This window comes from Prionailurus viverrinus, unplaced genomic scaffold (genome assembly GCF_022837055.1).
Source record: "Prionailurus viverrinus isolate Anna unplaced genomic scaffold, UM_Priviv_1.0 scaffold_38, whole genome shotgun sequence".
Lineage (NCBI taxonomy): Eukaryota > Metazoa > Chordata > Mammalia > Carnivora > Felidae > Prionailurus > Prionailurus viverrinus.
This window is the reverse complement of record NW_025927606.1, coordinates 3,819,638-3,841,703: the sequence shown is the minus strand read 5'-3', so window position 1 is coordinate 3,841,703 and position 22,066 is coordinate 3,819,638. Positions and strand designations below refer to the sequence as shown.

Sequence of the window (22,066 nt, the reverse complement as noted above, 5' to 3'; positions counted from 1 at the left end):
GCAAAACATCATTTCCTCTCCCTTCCTCCTTTTAAAGTTTTTATGATCTTTCCCTCCAGTGTCATTGAGATACAGTTGACGTGTATCACTGCAGACATTCACGGTGTGCAGGGGGGCGATTCGATGTCTGTTGTCAAATGACCCCACAGCGAGTTCACCCGGCATCCATCACCTCACAGAGCCACAGGTTTCTGGTGACGAAACCTTGTAAGACCTACCCTGTCCCTTTACACAGTGAATGTTTTCATCTTCCTCTGACCCTCCACCCGCCCCAGTCACCCCTCTCTGTGCCAGCCCCCCGTATTGAATCTGGTCAGAGGCACCGCTCTGACCCTTCTGCCCCTGATCTCTGGAGTTCAGTTTTTGTCATTGGTTTTCCGTACTGGCGTGTGGAGATAGGTGTTGTGTTACGGATCTCAGCCGTATCTGGAGACACCTAGGGTGACTGACGCTTCACCAGCTTTAGAGCGAGTGAGGGGAGAACATGTCCCCAGACAAGTTAGCCTTCTTCCTGAGGTGTGCCTGCGTATCCCTCCACCCTGGAACTCCAGAAGGCCGTGCGTGGGTAGCTCCGGGCACCTCGCGGCAGGCTCTCCCTGGTCGTGGCTGGAGCAGCACTGCCGGTCCCTTCCCCGTGCTCCAGGACTCAGGGCTTGAGGGTGGGGTGTGAGACAAGCCTGGGCTCTTCAGGGAAGCCTTGGAGATCATTCTTACCTGAGTTGGATTTGGGACGGGCAGGGGACCGTTTAGATACTTGGTCTTGACATTTGCTTTCGCTGGAGTGCCTCCTTCTTTGGGAGCTGGGGTTGACAGACACGCAGCATGGGAAGATCCCGCATGGTGCTAGTGGGCGTGAGATATGGTCACCTTCCTGCCGGGATGCATGCACACTAATGGGAAAGGAAGGTGGGGGCGGGGCTGGGCCTGGAGGCAGCTCTCCAGGTCTGGGGGATCCGCACATGTGCCCATTTGGTGCCCGTATAACCTGGTTCGGGTGCTTTGCTTTCATCTGAGTGACCATCCAGTGGCTGCATCTTGAATCCGCAGAGCCATCGTCACCACCGTTGGGGCCTCAACTTGACTTTGGCCGCCAGGCTCTGGTGGTTCCCGGTGCAGCCTTGTTCCGGGGCGACCTCGCTGCCCTCTGGTTGCGGGTACACGGTAAATAGCAGGCATCCCCCGCGTGTGTACAGGGGCTGTGGATGCCTCTCTGGAGGAGCTGGGGAGTTGCAGCCAGGAAGAAGCGTTTGGATTTCCTTCGGGATCTTAAATTGCATCTCTTGGTGGCTTTCCGTTGTCTTGCAACTTGTATCCGCGAAATAATTGTTTCCTTTTGTGGTTCCTCCCTGTTTGTGTTCTAGATGACCTTGCTCCCCATATCTGTCTCTCATCGTAACCAGCACCACAACATCTTTTCTGCCTTACGTCGTAGGTATGTATTTCCAGGTGGTGGGAGGCCGCTGGTCCCACTTTTTGGTCGGCTGCGTGCCCATCCGCTCTCGGGTCGCGAGCCAGCAGCGCCGGGGGAGGGGCTGGTCTGAGCTGGGGGAAACTTGTGGTTCCTCCCCCCCCCCCTCCCCCCCCCCCCCCGGGCTCCTCCAGTCAGGAGCTGCCCAGCGGGAGTCCACAAAGGAGTGCTGATGTCTGAGCCTTTTCCAGGGTCGTCCTCCTGGGGTGATCGTGTGGATCCTGCCCGTGCTCTGCTCTGGAAGCCAGGGGTGCACGCTCTGGGTGCCTTGAGACAGACAAGTCCTCTAATTCTTGCTTTTCACCTCTAAACTGAGCAGTGGGGAACCAGGTCAGGGTTACAGGTCCTTGCAGTTCTGTCAGGCAGTGTGCACCTAGGCAGCAGATCTGGGCCAGGAGGCGTGTTTCAGTGTTGACTTAGAGACAGTGTGCTCACGCCTGAGGCTTGTAAACGTCAGTGGAGAGGTGGGGCGCATTGGTTCAGAAACCTGAGTCCCCTAAGCAGCAGATTCAGTGTGATCTCGCTTTTGGCCAGAAGATACACACCGGTGTTTCACTGGAGACTTGGGTACTGGGGATTTGTCCTCAGTTTTTCTTCAGTGCGTCAGCATTATCTGAATTTTTGTATAGTAAAAACGTACTGCTGTTTTCACGTTTAAGTAGTTGTTTAAAAAGAGAGATCACACTTGATTTCCTCTTCTTTCTCCAGACACCTTGAGCCAGGTGTCTAGACTGAGCTGGGGTATGAGTCAGGCTTGAGTGATTAGCGTTTTACATCGGGTAACTTCTAGTAACTGGTTTTAATAACTGACCGTGGTGTGGAAGTTGAAAATCCAGACGAGAAAGAGGGATTGCCACGGCATCGGCGGCTGCGTGAGTGGCTTTAGTCATTGTACTTCCTGCTGGGTGTGCGGTGCGGGCTCCAGGTAGAGCAGCAGCCGAAGTGACTGAGTTCTTCCAGCTCTGCTTGGAGCATCCCCTGCAGGCGCCCCCCCCCCCCCCCCTCTCCAAGGACGCTTCTGATGGCTTGGAGGACCCCAGGGCACAAGGAGGGAGCAGGTGGGTCAGCACCGAAGCCTGGCCCCTCCCTGCTTCCCCTTGCCTTCCCCAGGCCTCATTAGTTCCACCAGAGCACACGTCCTTGAAGTTTCTCAGGCGCCCCGGGAGGAAATGGAACACATGTGATCTGAGGGCCACAGCCAAGCCATGGCCCAGAGAGCTTGAATGGCTGTCACCAGATGAACGACCCATGGCCCTCACAGGTCCATCTGGCTTTCTCCTGCCCCCGTCACATCTGCTCACGGGGCGGAGAATGTTCCCTGAACACTTGATGACAAGGTGAGTGGGTTTGGTGAAAACACACCCACACCCACGCCCCAAATGTCCTCCGGCCTGAATTTGACTAACTGAAGGGCCTCGGGTCTCGAGAATTCTGAAGGTCTGCATCTCCTAACAAGCCTGTTGGCGGGGGTGGGGGGTGGGGGGCGGCTTCCGTCTGGTTCTGTCTGGGTTTGGATAGAAGAGCGCCGCTGTGTGGTGGGCCCACATCTGGGCTCTTCTTCGGGGCTCCCCGTTGCGCTTCAACACCTGAGCAGCTGGTCACATTCAGGAGCGAGATCCTGGTTCGCGGGAACTTGGCGGCCCAGGGTAGTGCGTGTGGGTTCAGGTGAAGCTTTCCCCTCTGCCTGTAAAGGTTTCTTCCGGAAGAGTCCCGAGGCTCTGCTTCTCGGGCCAGCTGAGGACTCGTGTTCACCTGGAACCAGCTGTCAAGGTGTGGGCACGTGGAGAGGGATCTTACGTGGCGTTGTGCCACTGTCGCCTGCTGCCCCCTGCTGCTCCCGGGGACGCCCCTCTTGCAGGGAGGGGTAGGATACGGTATGTGGAGGGCCCACCGTCTCCCTGAAGCGGGGGGTTCGGGTGACTCTTGTCACTGTGACCGTCTCCTGCCTCTTGACCTCTGTGCAGGACTTGCCGTGTCTTCCCGTTAGTGCTGGGAGGCGTGTCATCCCGTGCAGGCTGCTTGTTTGCGTCACTAGACAGCCACACGGCCCGTCGCGTAAGCTAGAATTCTCGTCATAATACGGCTTTCTGTGACGATGTTGGTTGGGGTTTTTACAGTGAGAAAGCTGTCGCTCCTTCAGACAACGTGCCCGGACTGACGGGTGTGGGCGTTTGGGGAGTTTCTGCGGTCTTCCTTCCTTCTTGCTGTCTCTTCTTTTTGCCCACCCCTGCACTCACGCTAGGGATCGATTATTTACTGTCTGCTCAGGGCCTGGGCGCTGGGCCTGTAGGAACCGGGGCTGGTGCGTCTGTGCAGCGAGCTTTCCTCTGGAGCACATGCCGGGAAATGCCTTCTGCCTATTCTCCTTACCGTCTCCACTTGTCACTGTGTCCCTGACCCAAGGACTGACTTGCTGGGTCGTTGAGGCCAGAGCTGCACGATTTCTCCTTTAAACCCTGGTGCCTGGTGCCAGTTGTGTCAGTGACGCCTTGTTTATTTTTATGAAAAAAAATTTTTTTATGTTTGTTTAGTTTTGAGAGAGAGGGAGAGAGAGAGCGTGAGCAGGGGAGGGGCAGAGAGAGAGAGAGAGGGAGACACAGAATCCGAAGCAGGCTCCAGGCTCCGAGCTGGCAGCACAGAGCCCGACGCGGGGCTCGAACTCACAGACCGTGAGCTCATGACCTGAGCCGAAGTCGGACGCTCAACCGACCGAGCCCCCCAGGCACCCCGTGTGAAGCCTTGTTTATATATTTGCCACCAGCTCTCCCCAGCATGCTCTTCCTCCTCCCTCCACCTCCCTGCAGAAAGCACACTGATAGGAGAGCCTGTGGCTGTCAGTTCAGCAGCTCTGTCAGGTTCCCCTGCACTTCTCTCTAGATTCTCTGCAAATGAACCTGTGTCCTATTGATTTTTGTCTTTAAGCAAAGACTCGTTTGGCCTTACGGCAGAAATGTTGACTGTTCGCTGCCCGGGGCAGCTCCCTTGGTTCGGTGGTGTCCTCAGGTGGGTCTGCAGGGCGTGCGGGGCCCCCAGGGATGCGGGTGCGGCCACGGCCACGTGTGCTCTGGGGTAGCTTGCCAGCCAGGTACCTGCCGGCCCCCGGCACCCTACAACTTAGGAGAGAAGGAGTTAAAAATGCATCGTCACTTTGCAGCTGGGATGCCAGAAATAACATCTTTCACAGTGGCTTTCTTGGTCGAAAGGAGGCGTTTGATACATGCTCATTTATATTTGGACCTGAATTGAAGCCTGAGCAGTTTGGAGACGGAGAAAATAGAATGTCTGGTGAATAAAGACGAGGGTGTGTGGTTTGAGAGACGAGGGCTACGAGGGCTGGAAACTGTGAGATGCTAGGGCTCTGTAGCAGGCTCGTTCTAAAATTTTTTTTGTATCTTCGAGATTTTTGATGAAAATTATATTCCCCGGGAAATTATTTGGAGATAGTTAGAACATGAACGGGCAGTCGTCCGGTTTGTCCTCCACCCTCGGCCCGAGCTCGTCGACGGTGAGCACATATGATCTTCCGTATTTGGGGCGGCACGTACCGCCCCTCGAAGGGCTGGTGTTCGTGAAGGGAGGGGCGGAGCAGGGTCCCGAGAGTTCGGGGTGCCCTTGGCAGCATGTGGGTGCCGAGCACACTGCCAGAGCTGCCGCTGGAAGCCCTGACCTGGTCGGGGGCACACGCGTGGCTCGTTCACGCAGGCTGCGCCTCCAGTCTCTTAGCCCCACGTCCAGGTTTCAAGGTGTATTGAGACCTGTTGGTGGTTTACACTTGATTTGAGCTTCCTTTTTTTTTTTTTTTAAATTATCTTATAAATTTTTCATTCCACTTAGAAGCTGGTAGACGGTCTATCTCAGAAATTCTTGGGTTTGAGATAATGAGATAAAGAGCCCAAGTGCACCTTGCTTGCGGAGACGCCCGCCCGCTGCCTTCCGGGCCCTGCCGCGTGCAGACTGCTCCCGGACCTGCCGCGTGTGTGGCGTGGGGCGGGCGAGGGGCTGTCCCCACCACCCAGGAACCAGTCCGAAACGCTTTCTGGGCATGTCCCGGCCTCATACATTTTCGGGCTAGCTTTTTAAAGAGTGTTAGTGGGCACGGATGAACACGTGTGCCGAGTGTCCTTTCTGTGGGCCAGCCCCTCCCGGGGAGCAGCAGCGTTAGTGCACCCAGATGCGTGCCTGGGCTTGGCCACGGCTGTAGGAGACACCTTGATGCTGTGCTCTTCGTGCCATCGGCACCCGGAATGCACTGCCCTGCTGGGTGAGGCCAGAGCAGCCATCCTGTGTAGCTGGGAGGGCATCGGGTGGTGGGGGTGCCCAGGCCCCCAGCTCCCAGGGTGATCTTCCCATACCTGCAGACCATCTTCCTCCTGTTGACAGGGAGCCCTCCACTGCTCTCTGCACCTTCGCCTCGACCTCTGGGGTTGGGACCCGAGTCAGGCACTGGGAGGCCTGTGGGGGGAGCACAGCACAGGGAGGAGGGACACTGCTCTGGCCTTGGTCATGGTACTTGATGGCATGTACAGGTGTCCCTGGTGTGCCTCCGTTTTTAGGGACCAGAATGCGCTATGGCAGGTACTCTCCATCCTGGGCTGTAGGCACCGGCCTACAGCACGGTGCCGTGAGGGTGCCGTGAGGCCAGGGTCCAGTGTCGGTAGGACAGAGGTACTGCCTTTCACCCCATAGCTACACCATTTATTTTGGTATGGTTTTGGAAATAAGGCTTTTTTGTTCAGGTTCAGCCATTAGCTTGGCTTAGGATCTTGGGAATGTGACATAACTCTTTTGGGTTAGACTGGAGGACTCGCGGAGGCGTTTCCTCTTACTGGCTAGCAGCGTGTCTCTTCTCCCATCCAGTGGTCTGAACCTGGAGGAGAGCTCCTCACGCTAGTAGTAAGGGGGAGAGACAGAATGACGGTGATCTGAATGTTCATTTCTTGTCATGAGAACATCGGCTGTGGTCCCTCTAGCCTTCCTCCGCTGCGTGCGTGCACGTGTGAGCATGTGCACAGCAGCGCTTCTGTGAAGGAGCTGGGAAACTGGGTGAGTGGGGAACACACGTGGGGGACTGGTGGACAGCTGTGGCTGAGAGGGAGGACGGTGTATTGCCAGGGAGTGAGTTTCAGTGAGCCACCAAGACATGGCAGCTCTCTGACTTCACACAAAACTTAAAATTTTTATTTAACTTTCTGTTAGGGATATTTCTAAACATTCACAGAATCTGAGAGAATAGTGCCCTTGTATACCTACCCAGTTTCAATAGTCACCAACATTTTGCCAGTCCGGTTACATCTGTTTCCTTCCCCTGCTTATTTGTGTCTTTGTTTTTTTTTTTTTTTAAAGTTTTTAAACTTTAATGTTTTAATGTAAATCTCAGACATCATGCTTTATACTCGCACATTCTTTGGCAGAATCTCTCCTGGTTAAAGACCTTTAAGAATCTTGGCCTTTGTTCTCTTATCAGTGCTTGGTTCGAGCCGCTGGCACTCTTGACTGTCCCTTGAAGGCCTGCTGACCACCTCGCTCCAGACCAGGGGCTCCCTTTGGATGGGCTTGTTGCTTGGGCTTCCTGCAAACCCCTCTTGTAGGCAGCTCCCCCGCCGCCCCCGCCCTCTTGATGGAGGAGAATGTGGTGGTGGTGCTGTGTGGCTGTGGGTGGTTCCCTCACCCTGTCCATGGAGGATGGCACCGTGTGGCTTTTCTTGTAGACCGGGAGTGTTACGGTCCATCTTGTTACGGGCTTACTTTTTCTTTTCCTCCTTAGGGTGTAAACTCCAGTGGTCATTTTTCACAGAATCGAGTGTTTAAAATCCTTTATTTATGTGAGAGTCAGGTGCTGTCCTTGGTGGTCTCTTCGTGTTTCTTTGGTTTGAGGCAGCAATCAGTGGGGGGACCCCTGGGTTCAGTGCAGACCTTCACTCGTACTGTTGTGTTCTGGAATCCATTGCTCCTCTGGTTCCCACTTTAGAGTTCAGGAGGACTTCTTAAGAAGTGGTTCTTGATGAACCAACCGTCTTTGGTGTTGCGTAATGTGCCGGAGCATAGGAGACTGGTGTTTTGATGGATTCACATTCTGGCTGTTAGATAAATACGTGGCCTTCCCTGGTCAGTGCACCTGCCTTCCACGTGGTTCTCTGGTTGCTGTGCGGCTGAGCATCAGGACACGCCCACCGTGGGCAGAGCTGCCTGGAGGGGACCAGGTGCGCCTGCCCTCCCCCTCAGCGTTGCCATCTTTGGGTGCTGCTAGCTAGCATAGCTCTGGCGGATGTGTGTCACCCTGGGCACCTGGGAGAGCCCCTTCTTGGGGGTGGGGTGCAGATCTCCAGCCTGCACTGCCCTCCTCCTCTCCTGCCCCTGAGAAGCTGTGCTGGGATAGACTGTTGGGCTCGTGTGCCGACATAAAGGGAACGCGTGTGCTCGCTCTTGGCTGCCTGGAGCCGCCATGTCTCAGTCTGTTGGGTTAAAACCGCACCAGACTGTGAAGTTGGCCGTGTTGGTTTGTTTCTTGGGAATAGTTACTCTGCTGAGTGTTGGTGTTCAGGCCGTCCTCTTTGTGACTTGTGCCTTTCTTGAGTTGATGGGAAAGAAACGAAAGCCAGTCTGTCTCCTTCCCGGTGTGTCAGAAAAGAACACAGGCCCGCGGTGGTTTTTAATTCTCGTTTGTCATGAGATGGGGAGACTGACCGTGTCATTGCCAAACATATTTAGGGACACTGAAGCATGGAGCTGAGCTGTGCAGCCACGGGGCTCAGGGTCAGTGGGCAGCAGAGGGTTCTCACCTGGTCCTTCGGTGTGCGTGCGGATCTGCAGGCCTTGCAGGTGCAGGGGCATCGCGGCCGCGCTCGGCTCCCTCTGACCGGAGTCGTGGAGATCTTAACGCAGGATGATGGTCTCCTTGGTTACACCTCACTTCTGCATCTGGGACTTGTGGGGGAAGGAAGTGAGGTCAGGTGAGCGCGGGCCAGTGGACACCACTGCCATCCTCAGTGGGGTGGACCGCGGGCTTCGGTGGGCTCGTTTTCACCAGCAGTGGGAGCTGGGCTCAAGGCAGACACTGCCCCCTCTTAGTTGGGGGAGTTGGCTCCGCGGTTCCTGGGTCGGATTGTAGGAGCCTTTGACCGTTTTGCCTGGCGCGATGGGGTGGGAGGGTTCAGGGTCACTGCTTTGCTTGCAGAACCTGTACTGTGCTGAGGGTGTGGCGGGCCCCAGGGTCCTGACAAGGGTGGTCCCGGAGAGGCGCTGGCAGGCCATGTGGGTACTCGGCACTGCTCCCCGGGTCGTGGCCGGGAGCCCCTCCCTTCCAGAGACTTCTCCACATGGGCTCCGCGCCCCGGTCGCATGTGGCTGCCGCGGGAGTCGGTGTCCCCGGAGCCTGAGAGGAACCTCGCCTGCTGTAGTGCTAGAAGCTGCTTGTGCTGACTGCAGCCCCCCTGCCCCTCCAGGCCCTCCCCACCGCATCTGACTGGGGCGGCCCGTCTCTTCCCCTGCTGCTCCGGGACCTGCATCTGGAAAAGGTTTGCTTTGTGGTCACGCGAGCCTGGGCTGCGCCTGGGCCCTGCCGAGGGGACAAGCCCTCAGCTGGCGGTGGGGCTGGGCCTAGGTCGGCTCCCCCTGGTCTCTCTTTGTTGGCTGGCTTTCTTGAGGCCATTGTAGGCTCACACACAGTTTGCCTAGTTTTTCCAGTGATGACGCTTTGCAAAACTGTGAGCGGTGTCACCAGCAGGATGGGGTGTCAGCTCTGGAGCCGTCCGTCCTCGGACCTTGCTCCGGCTGTCCTGTTCTGCGCGTCCTTGGGTGTGGTTTGGTCACAGGTGTGTCTGCCTGTGTTCAGCGCGGTTCCTCACCAGGAACCCGGTGGCCTGCCGCCATGACTAGCCTGCTCTCTGTGGCTGGGGCTCTGCCTGTCCTGGACGTTTCGTGGAACCGCATCACACAACGTGGGGCCTTCCACCGAGCACCGCGTCTCAAGGGTTCGTGTGTGTCGTAACGTGTGTGGGCACATCATTCCTCTTCACGGCTGGATCCTGGATCCTCGTGCGGAAGCGCCTCATTTTGTCTGTCGTCATCACTTGACGGACATCGCCGTCGTTTGCTCCTCTTGGTGGCTCTGAACAGTGCCGGACGAACGTTCACGTACAAGTTTTTGTGTGACGGGCTTTCGTTTCTCTCGGCCGTAAGCCAGCAGTGAGGTTGCAGCCCTGCTTTTTGGTTAGATCCGAGCCTTTGGAGAACTTTTCGTGTCTTCTGGAAGAACCTGTTGTTGAGGTCAGGGTGCCGTGGCTTTGACGTGGCGCGCCGTCCTTGCCCAGGATGCGGTGCCAGGGTCGAGCTGGGTTGTGATGAGGTCCGAGCCGGTCCTCGTGGCCTCCCCCTTCCTCTCCAGTCTTGTGCCTGCATCTCGACGACATCCTGCCCCCACCCCTTGTTCTGTAGTCTTTCGTTGTCCTGTATTTTCCTTTAGAGCAAGAAGTTAATTTGACGGCGAGAGAAAGCGCTGCACAGAAAAGCCTTAAAAAGATGCGTTTGGAGAAAGTGGTTGGAAGCCGGTTGGGTTTAGAACTTACCGTTTGTGGGGCGCCTGGGTGGCTCAGTCGGTTGAGAGTCCGACTCTTTTATTTACTATTATTTTTTTTTCAACGTTTATTTATTTTTGGGACAGAGAGAGACAGAGCATGAACGGGGGAGGGCCAGAGAGAGAGGGAGACACAGAATCGGAAACAGGCTCCAGGCTCTGAGCCATCAGCCCAGAGCCCGACGCGGGGCTCGAACTCCCGGACCGCGAGATCGTGACCTGGCTGAAGTCGGACGCTTAACCGACTGCGCCACCCAGGCGCCCCAAGAGTCCGACTCTTACTTTCAGCTCAGATCGTGATCTCACGGTGTGTGAGTTCGAGCCCCGCATCGGGCTCCGTGCTGACAGTGCAGGGCCTGCTTGGGATTCCCTCTCTCTCCCTCTCCCTCTCTCTGCCTCTCTCTCAAGAACAAATAAATAAAACTTTAAAACAAACAAAAAAACCACATACCGTTTGTGAACAAAACCAGAAACCAGGTGAAGGCAGCCTCCTCAGATGAAGAGAGCCGTTTCGCTGCACGGCCAGTTTCTTACAGAGCAGACATACACACCAGGCGCTTATCGTCGGAGCCTGAAGACACGTAGTAGTGGCGGACGAGTGTCGCGAAGACAACAGACGTGGCAGATGTGCTGGCTTCGGTATTTCGTAAAACAAAGACACAGTTTAAGAGGGATCTTTCGCTTTGAGTTACCGTTGTAATGTTGTTTTCCTCAGACGTAACTGGTTTTAACCCAGAATTCGGTGTGTGTATCCAGGAGCCGTTTCTAAGCATGAGCCCCTTTCCCAAGCACTTACCTTGGGACTTGAAAAGGGGGTGCCTGCCCACGTCAGGGCAGGGCCCCCGCCTTTGGGAGAGGCAGCAGCACACACAGAGGCAGTGCTCACTGGACGTGGTGAGGACGATGGCTGTGGCACCCGGCCCGGGGCCACGGGCACACTGCAGCGCTGCCTGCCGTAGGCCCGAGAGGCAGGCAGACTTACCAGGCTGGGGAGGGGCCAGGGCAGAGGAGCAGGGCTGAGGGGCACCCCGGGCCACTGCAGGTTGCTGTGGGCAGCTGTGCATTTGTAGGGAGTCCGGGGTGGCGGGGGGCGGGGGTGCTTTGGAAGTAGCTTTAGGTTTGGCCTTGAGGGAAGCTGGGGGGGGGGGGGCGGTGTCTGCAGGGGGCAGAGCCAGGGACCCATGGGGCATTGCTGCATGCCATGACGACATCAAGGCCACAGGCTCGGGTACTCCGAGCTGGGTGAGTTGCTGACACCGGGCATGTGAGCACACACAGGCCTGTGTGGTCTCACCGTCCCTGCTCCCCCTGGTCGATGCAGCGCAGAGAGGCAGTCTCCGGATGGAGGGACAGAGAGAGGCAGGGGACGGCCACAGTGAGGGATCAGGGCTGTGCCCTGGTTGGGCCACCGGCCAGCTGCTGGCAGACCTCAGGCGGTATTTGTGCGACCAGATTGTCGAGGGTGGTTCTCAGGTTCTTCAAGAGCTGTTCCCAGCAGCAGAGCCTGCGAAGGAGTTGCTGTCTGGCCCTCTCCTGGGGCCGCCCTCCTGGACCCTGGGCCGGCGGGCTCTGCACAGCCAGCCCTGGCGGGTGCCGTCTCCTCAAATGCCTCTGACAGCCATGCCTGGAGCGGATTCCAGCAGCCGCGTGACAGATGCGGGGAGGAGGGGTGGGTCAGGGAGGCCAGTTTGTCGCGAAAGGTGACTTCTGTTGAGCACGTCCCTCCCTGAGCACCATCCTCGAGTGTCCCTGTGGGCACGGTCCTTCCTCCAGCGATCCCACCTGCCTGCTTCTAGGTGTAGGGCACGGGGGTGTGGGGGTTGCTTTTGAAAGCAAGCTTCAGAAAGCCTTGTAGCCACTTTCTAAGAAAAGTGTATTTATTTAGTTATTTTCAGAGGAAGGGGGAGAGAGAGAGAGAGAGAGAGAGAGAGAGAGAGAGAGAGAATCCCAAGCAGGCTCTGGGCCGTTGAGGGGCTCGAGTCCCCTGCACATTGTCCCCCAGCACAGTCGAGATAGCCCCCCTCCACCCCTCACCGGCCGTGAGGCTCAGCCCACCCTGGGGCCACATGGATGTTCTGACTCTTTTGGATCAAAGCGTATTTACATATTCTGTGTTTTGCATTTTTCTTGTAAGTAACTGAGCTTCATGGCTCCAACATTGGGACTCAACACAGGTCTTTTACGAACCTGCCGAATTAAATTTTTTTTTTCTTAACGTTTATTTATTTTTGAGACAGAGAGAGACAGAGCATGAAGAGGGGAGGGGCAGAGAGAGAGGGAGACACAGAATCTGAAACAGGCTGCAGGTTCTGAGTGGTCAGCACAGAGCCCGATGTGGGGCTCGAACTCACGGACCGTGAGATCGTGACCTGAGCCGAAGTCGGACGCTTAACCCATCGAGCCACCCAGGCGCCCCCGAACCTGCCGAATTAAGACGGAAATGTTACTAAGTAAGTGATACTGGAGAACATATGTAACATTACCTATGTGTTTACATATTATAAAAACACTTTGCATTTATGTTTAGTTATTTGGGATGCTTCTGCCTAATTAAGCATACATCCGTGAAGGTCACAAGGTTAACAAGGATGTGTTATTGTCAAGCAGGAACCGGCGTTTCTGGAATTCAGTTTACAGATATTTTCTCCAAAAATCACTGGTCCACTCTGGAGCTCCCCTTTGTACCCGCTCTTTCAACTACTTTAAGAGTTCAGCTCTTCAGTCAGCCAACAAAATTGTCATTCCTGGTTGGGGCTGTTAAAAAAGAATTAACAGTCTCTTTCTTAGGACTGCAGACAGTGTATATAGTGAGGAAGGGGGTAGTGGAGGGGAGGTTCATGTCACTTTTACTAAATCTTGATTATCTTGGCTTTCTGACTTGTTATTTATTGAAAGAGGTTTCACTGCATCCTCCACAAAGTTTGGGAAAAGCCTTAGAATGTCATTTCAGTGCTAAAATTTGAAAATTAACGTGGTGTTTTTACTTTGGTTCATGCTGAGGGATTTCACAAGAACTCAGTGTTTGGTTATATTTTTCTGGGGGCTGTGTTCATGCCCAGCATTTTGAGTGTGGCAGGGAGGCGGTGTGATACGGTGCCTCCTTCCCTGCAAGGAGCCTGGAGGGGCCCGTGTCCGTGTGGGGGCTGTGCGGACTCCCAGGTTCTTCCTTTACATTCAGTGCCGGGTTAGGGCAGAGTGGAGGAGGGGAGGTTAGAAACGCGCACAGCTCTGCTGGAAGTGCTGTACTCAGGAGTGTCCCGTGAGGTACCACGGAAGGAGGCTTCCTGCACGATGGGATGAACCGGGGGTCTTGTGGCTCATTATCTGGTCCACACGGTGCACGCGGGAGGGGTGTGTCCTGTGTGCGTCATCTGTGAGCGGTGAGCTGGGCTTGGTACAGAGATCGCACCTGAATTTGACAGAATGAGAAGGAAATTTGGGTTGATTTTCCTAAATTGTAGGTAGCGAACTGTAACTCTCTAAGTTGTTTCCTTTAGATATTTTAAAACTTTGCAAGGCTAAATCCTAATCCTTGCCTGGCATTTAAGCATAAATAGCAAATTTGTGTGTGCCGTTCAGTCACAGGGTCCATTTAAAGAATGCTTCGGATTAGAGAGTGAACGAAAAAAATGCAATGAAAATCTGAGTATTTCTGACCAGGATTCTTTAGTTTCAGAATACTGTGTGTTTTTCATAAATACCAGTAACAGCTTTGATTTGTGTTACGTTTACGTGTTGTTTGGGCTTTCCTGTTGTGCACTTCGTTTTGTAACTGGCCCTTTCAGGTTTGATTCTAAGGTGCAGGGCGACATTGCCCTTGGTGCTGCCTGGCTGAGCCTTCTTGTGGTGGCGCTTACTGGCCGACACCGTGTGGACGGAGTCACGTTGTACTGTGACCACAGGACACCTCACGTGTCCATGTTTCCACGGTGCCCCCGTGGAGTGTGAACACGATGTAGAAAGCCCTGATTTCAGAGTCGCAGGAGGGCCTGTGGTCGCTGGGCCTGCACGGCCGGTTCACTGCCCCGAGGCTCTGGTGACGGCCCGGAGAAGTGCAGGTGGACGAGGCTCCCGTGGCTCCCTCCCAGCGCCTCATACAGCAGCTGTGGCGAGGCCTGCATCCCCGAGTGCCCCTGTTCCCTGCCACCCGTGCAGGCTTCCCGGAAGAGGGCGAGTAGAGATGCTACGGGGCTTCCGCCGGGAGATCTGATGTTGGGTGGCTGAGAGGACTCTCCAGCTGTGTCGGGAGCAGGGTTCCAGACCCCGTGGAAGAACAGCGAAGCCCCGAGGGGACAGCTGAGGATTGGGACAGGAGGTCTCCCCAGGGACGTTGCGGAGGCTAGTGTAGGACGGGCAGGGCCTGCCGCCACTGGAGCCCCTCACAGCTCTGGGGAGGCCCCTCGGATTGTGGCTCCCTTTACAGCTGAGAGCTTTCGAGCCAGGATGACCTGGGCGTTTTACTCCTTAGGTCTTGTCTTGTCTTGTCTTGTCTTTTCTTTCACATTTATTTATTTTTGAGAAACAGAGTGAGACAAAGCGTGAGTGGGGGAGGGGCAGAGAGAGAGAAGGAGACACAGAATCTGAAGCAGGCTCCGGGCTCTGAGCCAGCGGTCAGCACAGAGCCTGATGGCAGGGCTCGAACCCACGAACTGTGACATCATGACCTGAGCCGAAGTTGGACGCTCAACCAGCTGAGCCACCCAGGCACCCTCCTCCTTAGGTCTTTCTTGTAGGCACTAATCGTTTTGCTCTTCTGTCCTGGTCGCCCCCTTACCCCACCCGTACGAACACGGAGCCGCCTGCAAGGATGAAGTTGTCAAATGTATCAGTGGTGGGTATGTTCTAGGCCCTGTGTGGTCGATTTCGTCTGGAGCGGTGTTGTCCCTAGCGTCCCATCTCCTGGCTTTCTTGCTGTGCTTGCGACATACTCAGAGGGGCACGTTGATCGTGAATAACCAGTACTGGTTATTGCATGTAACGAAAATAGATCTGTGGGCCTTGAATCTTTTAAATATGTTAGAACATAAGGTATACAATCCTGCATAATATCATCACGTGTAACTTAAATACCATTCATTACAAATATGTTATCAAACGATTAAATATATGCAGGCTGGGGCGCCCGGCTGGTTCAGTCGGTTGGTTGAGCGTCTGACTTGGTTGTGGCTTAGGTCATGATTTCACGGTTGGTGAGTTCGAGCCCCACATCAGGCTCTGTGCTGCCAGCACAGAGCCTGCTTGGGATTCTGTCTCTCTACCCGCCCCCCGCCCCCGGCTTGCTCTATGTCTCTCAAAATAAGCAAACAAACTTAAAATATGCGATGCTAATTTTGGTATCTGTGACATTTGTTGTTTTTAGGTTTTGTAGCTCTTGCATAGAGTCTGGTGAGTGCCGCTGTCCCTTCCCTTCCGTGTCACTTGGGCATCTCACGCTGCTTCTAGAGGAGGAAGGTGAAGGTGCCACATAGGGACTCAGGTTCCAGCTGCAGGTGCAGAGTGTCCGGGAGTCAGGTTCCAGCTGCAGGTTCCGTGTGGAGAAGGCAGAGAGGCAGGTGTGGAAGAATCTCAAGTGCCATTAATAACTGCTGTGGCCAGCAGCCAAGGCTCAGAGCATAGGATTAGCCAGAACAGCCGAGAAAGCCAGACCTCGGCGAAGAGGCAGGAGCTGAACGAGAGGCCCATGGCTGCTGCCAGGCACAGCCCAGGGACTCTGCTGGGTCCGAGGGGTCACCCTCTCACTGTGTGGTTGCAGCAGTTGGAGCGTATGGAAAGTGGCTTCCGTGGGGATCTGGTTTGGTCTTCACTAAAAATAAAACAGGATTCTTGAGCTGTCTGCATCGGTCATTGGTTTGTAGAGACACCCGTCATGTGTGGAGGACAAGGGGGTACGTCTGTGGTCTCGCTTTTGAGATTGTTTCCTGGAGCCATCCTTTAGATGAGGACATTGGCAGTGATTGGCTAAAGTCTCTGGAATGTTTTGAAGCAGAGGACAGCTTTGCTCAGTAAGTAACTGGTAACGTAGATGTGGCAGAAACGGGCTCCGGGCAAAGGACTTGGGCCTGATGGTGTCGATGCCCTTCTCCTTCGTGGGCCGACTGGTGACGGTCCAGCAGAGTGACATCACTTCCGCCTGTGGCTTCACTTGGGCCGAGTGGGCAGGGCTGAAGCCACCAGTCTCCTGTGTCATATTTGAACCCTCTGTCGCAAGATGCAGTTGACGGCATCTGGGTCTTTACTGAACTAGGTGTCCTTTACTAACAGACATTAAAATGGCAATGAGTAACATTGCAGAATCTTAAGCCAAAAAACAAAACACTGAAGCTGAAACTGAATCTTTTTTTAAAAATTTTATTTATTTTGAGAGAGAGCACAAGCAGAGGAGGGGCAGAGAGAGAGATTCCCAAGCAGGCCCCATGCTGTCAGTGCAGAGCCCGACGTGAGGTTTGAACCCAGAAACCTGAGATCATGACCTGAGCCGAGATGAAGAGTCAGATGCTCAACTGACTGAGACACCCAGACACCCCTGAAACTGAGTCTTGAAGTGAGATATGTGAGTGTTACTGGCACAAGGTGAATGATGTCCCGTGACTGTCGCGTGGCCCTCTGCTGTCTGCCACAAGGGCCATCCCGGCCCAGGACAGCACGCTGGTGGCTGTGGAACCCTCTCTGTGGTTGGCTGCAGGAGGCGCCCTGGGTCAGGGCCGTCGAAGCCGTGGTGACGGTGACGGAAGACATGGCCCTCTGCCAGTGGCCTGCCCTCCATTTCACCTTCTCTGGCTTGGGAGTATGTGTGATCTCCAAGACACGAGTTTTCTTTCCGGATGCCAGGATGCGTGCTGGACGAGTGTGCATTGTTTACAGAGCCAGCTCAGAGTCACTGGGGCTGGCCTCCCAGCAAGGAAACCTCTGGAACCGCCTGGCTCCTTCCTTTGGAGAATATATGTGTAGATTTCCTGTTGGCCAGATGGCAAAATCTTAGCTCAAAAGTTTTGGTTTTGTGTGTGTTCTTTATTTTTCTGAACCCACTTTGAACAGAACCTGTGAGTAAGGCCCGTGTAACCATGAAGGGGGAAGGCCGTGCAGGGGTCGTTCCCATGTGTGATGAGTAACCTGCTGTGCACATTGGGTTCCGGTAGCGGAGACATCGTCTGCGTTGCTCTTGGCCCTGTCGCTGAGCTGCGCGCACTCACACACGTAGCACTCGGTCCTGCTAGGGGTGTGCACCTGCCATGGGCTGCACGGGGCAGGGCTCGCCTAGCGGCTCCCTGTCTGCACTGCTTATGAAGGTCAGGCCCGTAAGGGCGCACGCTGCAGCCCTGGCCTTGGAAATGGCCACACCTTTGACCATAACATTGTGTTAAAAGTTGCATCTGTGGTCTCAGTTTCTCCATTGTCTGTCTTTTTTTTTTTTTTTTTTTAAACATTTACTGAGTTTTTGAGAGTGAGAGAGAGCACAAGCAGGGGAGGAGCAGAGACAGGGAGACACAGATCTGAAGCAGGCTCCAGGCTCTTGAGCTGTCAGCACAGAGCCCGACACGGGGCTCGAACTCGTGGACCTTGAGATCATGACCTGAGCTGAAGTCAGACTCTTAACCGACTGAGCCATCACTCAGGCGCCCCTTGTGTCTCCATTGTTAAAACCAGTGAGGGAGCCAGTCTCTCTGGGTCCTCAAGCTATACATGTGGACACTGCTGGTGGTGCTTGGGGACATGGAACCTGCAGCGTGTGGCCTGGAGGAGTCCCGGGAGGCCCTGTGATAGTGAGAAGTGGTTTCATTAAAGGAAAAGGTCGTGCTCACAGAACGGTTTTTAAGGACAGCTTTCAGAAAGTGAGTGCAGTGATGGCACCTGGTTTGTGTTTTGAAGGACTTCATACTTTCATCCCTTTGATCCTAGTGTTGTTTACAAGAAAGGCCAAGAGAAAGGAAAGGTGTTCCCTGAACGGAGCAGCCCGCGCTCCGGCCGCCTGGAGAGGTGGGTGTCCTGGCAGCAGGCCTGCAGGAGTGGAGGGTAGCAGTGCCTCTCCCAGGTTCCCGCCCCCCCCCCCCCCCCCCCCCCTTGAACTCTGCTTGGCTTGCATGCTCCATGTTCTGTCCTCTGACCTGCTCACCTGCGGCCCCTGGTCCAGAAGCTCCCCTCCTAGACCCCCACATCCAGGCGGAAACCACTCTGCTTCTGAGCATTGCTTTGGGCACTCCAGGGAACGGTGGTCTGGGAGGGGCTGAGCACAGCGGCCCGCCGTTGCTCCTCTCCAGCAGCAAGGTCCCCTGGTTTACTGTGTGACGGGCACAGCCCCCTCTTGGCTTGCTGGGAGCCTGGGGCCCCAGGGCCGCGGTGTGGGCGCTTCTCCTGCTCTGATCGGGCCGAGGGCAGGCCAGGCCAGGAGGGGGTTATCCTGTCGGGGGAAGGAGGCCCGGTCGGGATGGGCTGTGATGGCCTCAATCATGGATGGCCTGTTGTCACCCCATCTCTGTCTTGTCTGTATGGATCTGATTCCTCTAGGGGCCTCTTAGAAGTGGAATCACACAGGGGCGCCTGGGGGGCTCGGTCGGTTGAGTGACTCTTGATTTTGGCTCAGGTCATGATCTCACGGTTTGGTGAGTTCGAGCCCCATGTCAGGTTCCACGCTCACAGCACAGAGTCTGCTTGAAATTCTCTCTGCCTCTCCTGCTTGTGAGCACATGCGCACACGCGCACTCTCTCAAAAATAAATACTAAAAAAAGAAGTGGAATCACACAGTATTTGTCTTTATCTGGCTTATGCCACTGAGCATGATGTCCGTAAGTTTCATCCTTGTTAAAGCAGGTGTCAGGATATCCTTTCCTTTGCAGGCTGAATAACACCCCGTTGTGTGTAAACACAGCATCTTTATCCATTCATCTGTGGATGGGTGGTTGGGTTGCTTCCATGTCTTGGCTGTCGTGAGTAACGCTGATGTGACTGTGCGGGTGCAGACATCTCTTTGAGACCCTTCGTTCATTTCTTTGGGGTGTGTTCCCAGAAGGGGGATTGCTGGACCTACTGGCATAGTTTCATACTCACTTTGTTGAGGATCCGCCGTGATGTTTCGGTGGTAGCCGCACCACTTTACGTTCCTGCCGGCCCTGCACGGGACTTGTGTCTGTCCTCACCCTGCCTGGCCTGCTGCTCGGTGCCCCCCGAGATGCCAGCCAGTCAGGACACGTGGTCAGCGGTTTCTCTCTCTTCCTTCATAGCACGGTGCTGCCTTCACCAGCAGGGCTGTCGGTCGGAGAGGAGTCCTGGGTAGACAAAGACTGTCCGTCCCGGCAGCCACCCTGCCCTTCGGAGGCGCGTGCACGTAGGCTCGTTGCAGCACCACGCCCGTCACCTTCCGCCCACCACCCGCCCCGTCGTTATTCCCACATCCTCATCCTCACTCCCGTCTCTGCCCTTGGGTTATCTTGCAGTATGTTTCTAGAAGAAAAGGTGTCAAATGTGGATGTTGAACTGTCAGCAGTGGAATCTGTCGTCCTGAGGGAGCGGCCCGCCGATCCCCATGACAGTTGGGGTTGGCCAGGAGCCGACCCCACCAGCCCCGAGTCTCCTGGGGGAAGAGCTCCATCCTTTCAGGGGGTCCATGGAATTGGACTAGAACCTTCTGAAAGAGCTGCTGTCGGAGCCAGTAGTGTGTGCATCCGGCCGCACGGCACGGCCAGCTGCTGTCCAGTGTCCCTCATTCAGTGATGACAGAGAAAGACACCTGTCACAAAGGGAACTTTCCCCTTCTCCCTTGACAAAAGACGTCTCCTTTGGACTGTCGAGAATCAGTAATAAATAACTTTTAAAAATCCAGAACAGACTGTTCATTGTTTGCCATCTATAAATGTTGCATTTTTAAAAAGATACGGATTATAAATTTGAGAATAGAAACGCTGTCCTTTGTCGGGAAAAGTGGCGGTTGCTGGTGAAGCTTTCAGAACGCTGTCGCAGTTGTCCGCTCTCTTCTCCCACGGGTGCGACGTGAGGCGGCCCTCCTGAGCGAGCCTGGCTCTGGGCCAAGGCCATCGGGTGCGTTTCTCCTCTTTCTTCTGTGCACCTGCCCTGCTCACCAGGCGTCCAGCTCTTCGGTTCCCAGCGCTTGGGGAGGCATTCCAGGGAGAGGCCCTGGGTTTTCCTCTGGGTTCTGTTCACTTCCAGTCCCGAGCCCCCGTCTCCCCAGCAGGAAGATGTTTTCTCTTTACTCGTTTCATGGGGTTACTTCCTGGTTCCCACCCACCCCCCAGAAGCTCTGCAGGAGGGTTGCTGCCTGTAAATAGGTGCCCACCCACCAGGCACCAGGTGTTCAGGAACCTGCTGCCCCCCTCACTATATGTCTGCCCTCTCCAAGGTAAAGGAACAGCGAAGCATCTTGGGTTCTTACTTTGTGTATCAGTGGAATAAAACTTCTGTTTTTAAAACATCTTGTTATGTATAACACTTGTGATTAGTGGGTCTGGTTCTGAGTTTATTGTCGTAGCTGGAAAAGAAAGCGTTCAGAAGCAGCACACAGAGCTTGTACTGAGGCGAAGCTCACCACGGGTGATAATTTGACATTTTTCACAGAATTCTTGTTAACCCTGATTGGATCTTTTAAGCAAAACAGCCTGGCTGATGAGACGTTAGTCTGGGATGATGGCTCCCGTGTCTTCGGCCCTTATGGGGACATCTGGGGGCCAGGGGGTGGTGGCACAGGGACGAGGGTCCCCTGCCCCTTCCCCTCCTGAGACCCGCGACTGTCTGTGTGGGAAGACTTGGCAACATCTCGACCTTTTCCGATGTTTTTTTGGGTAAAAACACCTGTTGTTCCAATAGTTCCTTAGATCCTCACGCGTGTCCGGCACGTCACCATGAGCCCCTCCTTGGGCTTGGAGTGTCTGCCCCTGCCCCCCTCTGCCTCTGGGGACTCTTTCTTTTGGTGGGGGGGGGGGGCAGGGGGACTCTTTTTCAGCACAGGACATTGCAGAGCAGCACGGCATCCTCCGCATACTTTGATGATCCAGCGTCCACAGGGAACAGCGTCTGGTGGCCGCAGCCTTGCCAGGGCCCATCTGGGAGGAGCAGGGGACCAATCGGCACACCTTGACATCTCCTGGCCTCGTGAGGGTCCCCGCGTTTTGCCTGCCGTGGGGTTGCCGGTGCAGGTGACTGGCCAGCTTCACACAGCGCTGCTCCCTGAGATTGTACTTGGGGAGAATATTGATGGTCTCGGAGCATCCTTTCTCAAATCAAGAGTGAGGAGGAAGAGGAGGCTTTTTGAATTGCAGGGTGAGATACTGTGCTTCAACAAGAACCGTTTTCTTCTTTCTTTTTAAAAATTTTTTAAGTTTATTTTTGAGAAAGAGAGGGAGGGAGGGGGAGGGGCGGGCAGGCGTGGGGGGACAGACGATCTCAAGCAGGCTTTGCGCTGACGGCAGAGAGCCTGACACGGGGCTCCAGCTCCCAAACCGTGAGATCACGACCTGAGCCGAAGGTAGACGCTTAACCGGCTGAGCTCCCCAGGTGCCCCGAGGACATTTGTTTTCCTAATACAGCGTTTCTCACATGTAGGACCATTTTGTGAAGACTTGTGCCTCCGAAGGAGCCACAGTGCTTCCAAAGCTCCCCGCCCTGCCCCGTGCACTAAAGTGACGCTGCTGGCCGAGCGGACGGCCGGGGCCCTGGCAGGGGTGCCGCTGGGCCGGCGTGGGGCTTCCCCGCCCCGGCTCTGCCCCACACGGCCTGCTGCCCCAGGCGCGGGTAGTCCCTGCCTCCCCCTCAGTGTCTGGTCTCGTGTTTGGTGTCTCCGTGCTGAGGGCTGTAGTGTCATGTCTGGGGGTCTGCTTCTTGGAAATGTGACATTACATAAATACGCGACTGGGTCCATCCAGTTGCCTGGACAGTGTTCATTTGTGATGACTTTTCCTGACAGCCTTTGCCTTGTGTTACAATTTTACATCCATGTTAGGATGAACAAAATAGACCCTGTACAGTTAATATTTAGGTCTTTAAAATGTATACCCCTTTCATGAAATATGTGACTTTAAAA

The 22,066-nt window shown here is 55.1% G+C and overlaps 1 protein-coding gene across 12 annotated transcripts in view; it reads left to right on the top strand.

Annotated features, from left to right (window-relative positions):
- ANKRD11 (ankyrin repeat domain containing 11) overlaps window positions 1-22,066 on the top strand; it is a 180,711-nt gene that overhangs the window by 94,018 nt on the left and 64,627 nt on the right. For 2 of the 12 annotated variants that reach the window (XM_047846185.1, XM_047846186.1), the window contains exon 3: window positions 1,362-1,432. The exons of the other annotated variants lie outside the window; for them this stretch is intronic. The gene's annotated coding sequence lies outside the window, so the exon portion shown is untranslated. The remainder of the gene's footprint in view (window positions 1-1,361; window positions 1,433-22,066) is intronic. 12 annotated transcript variants of the gene reach the window in all.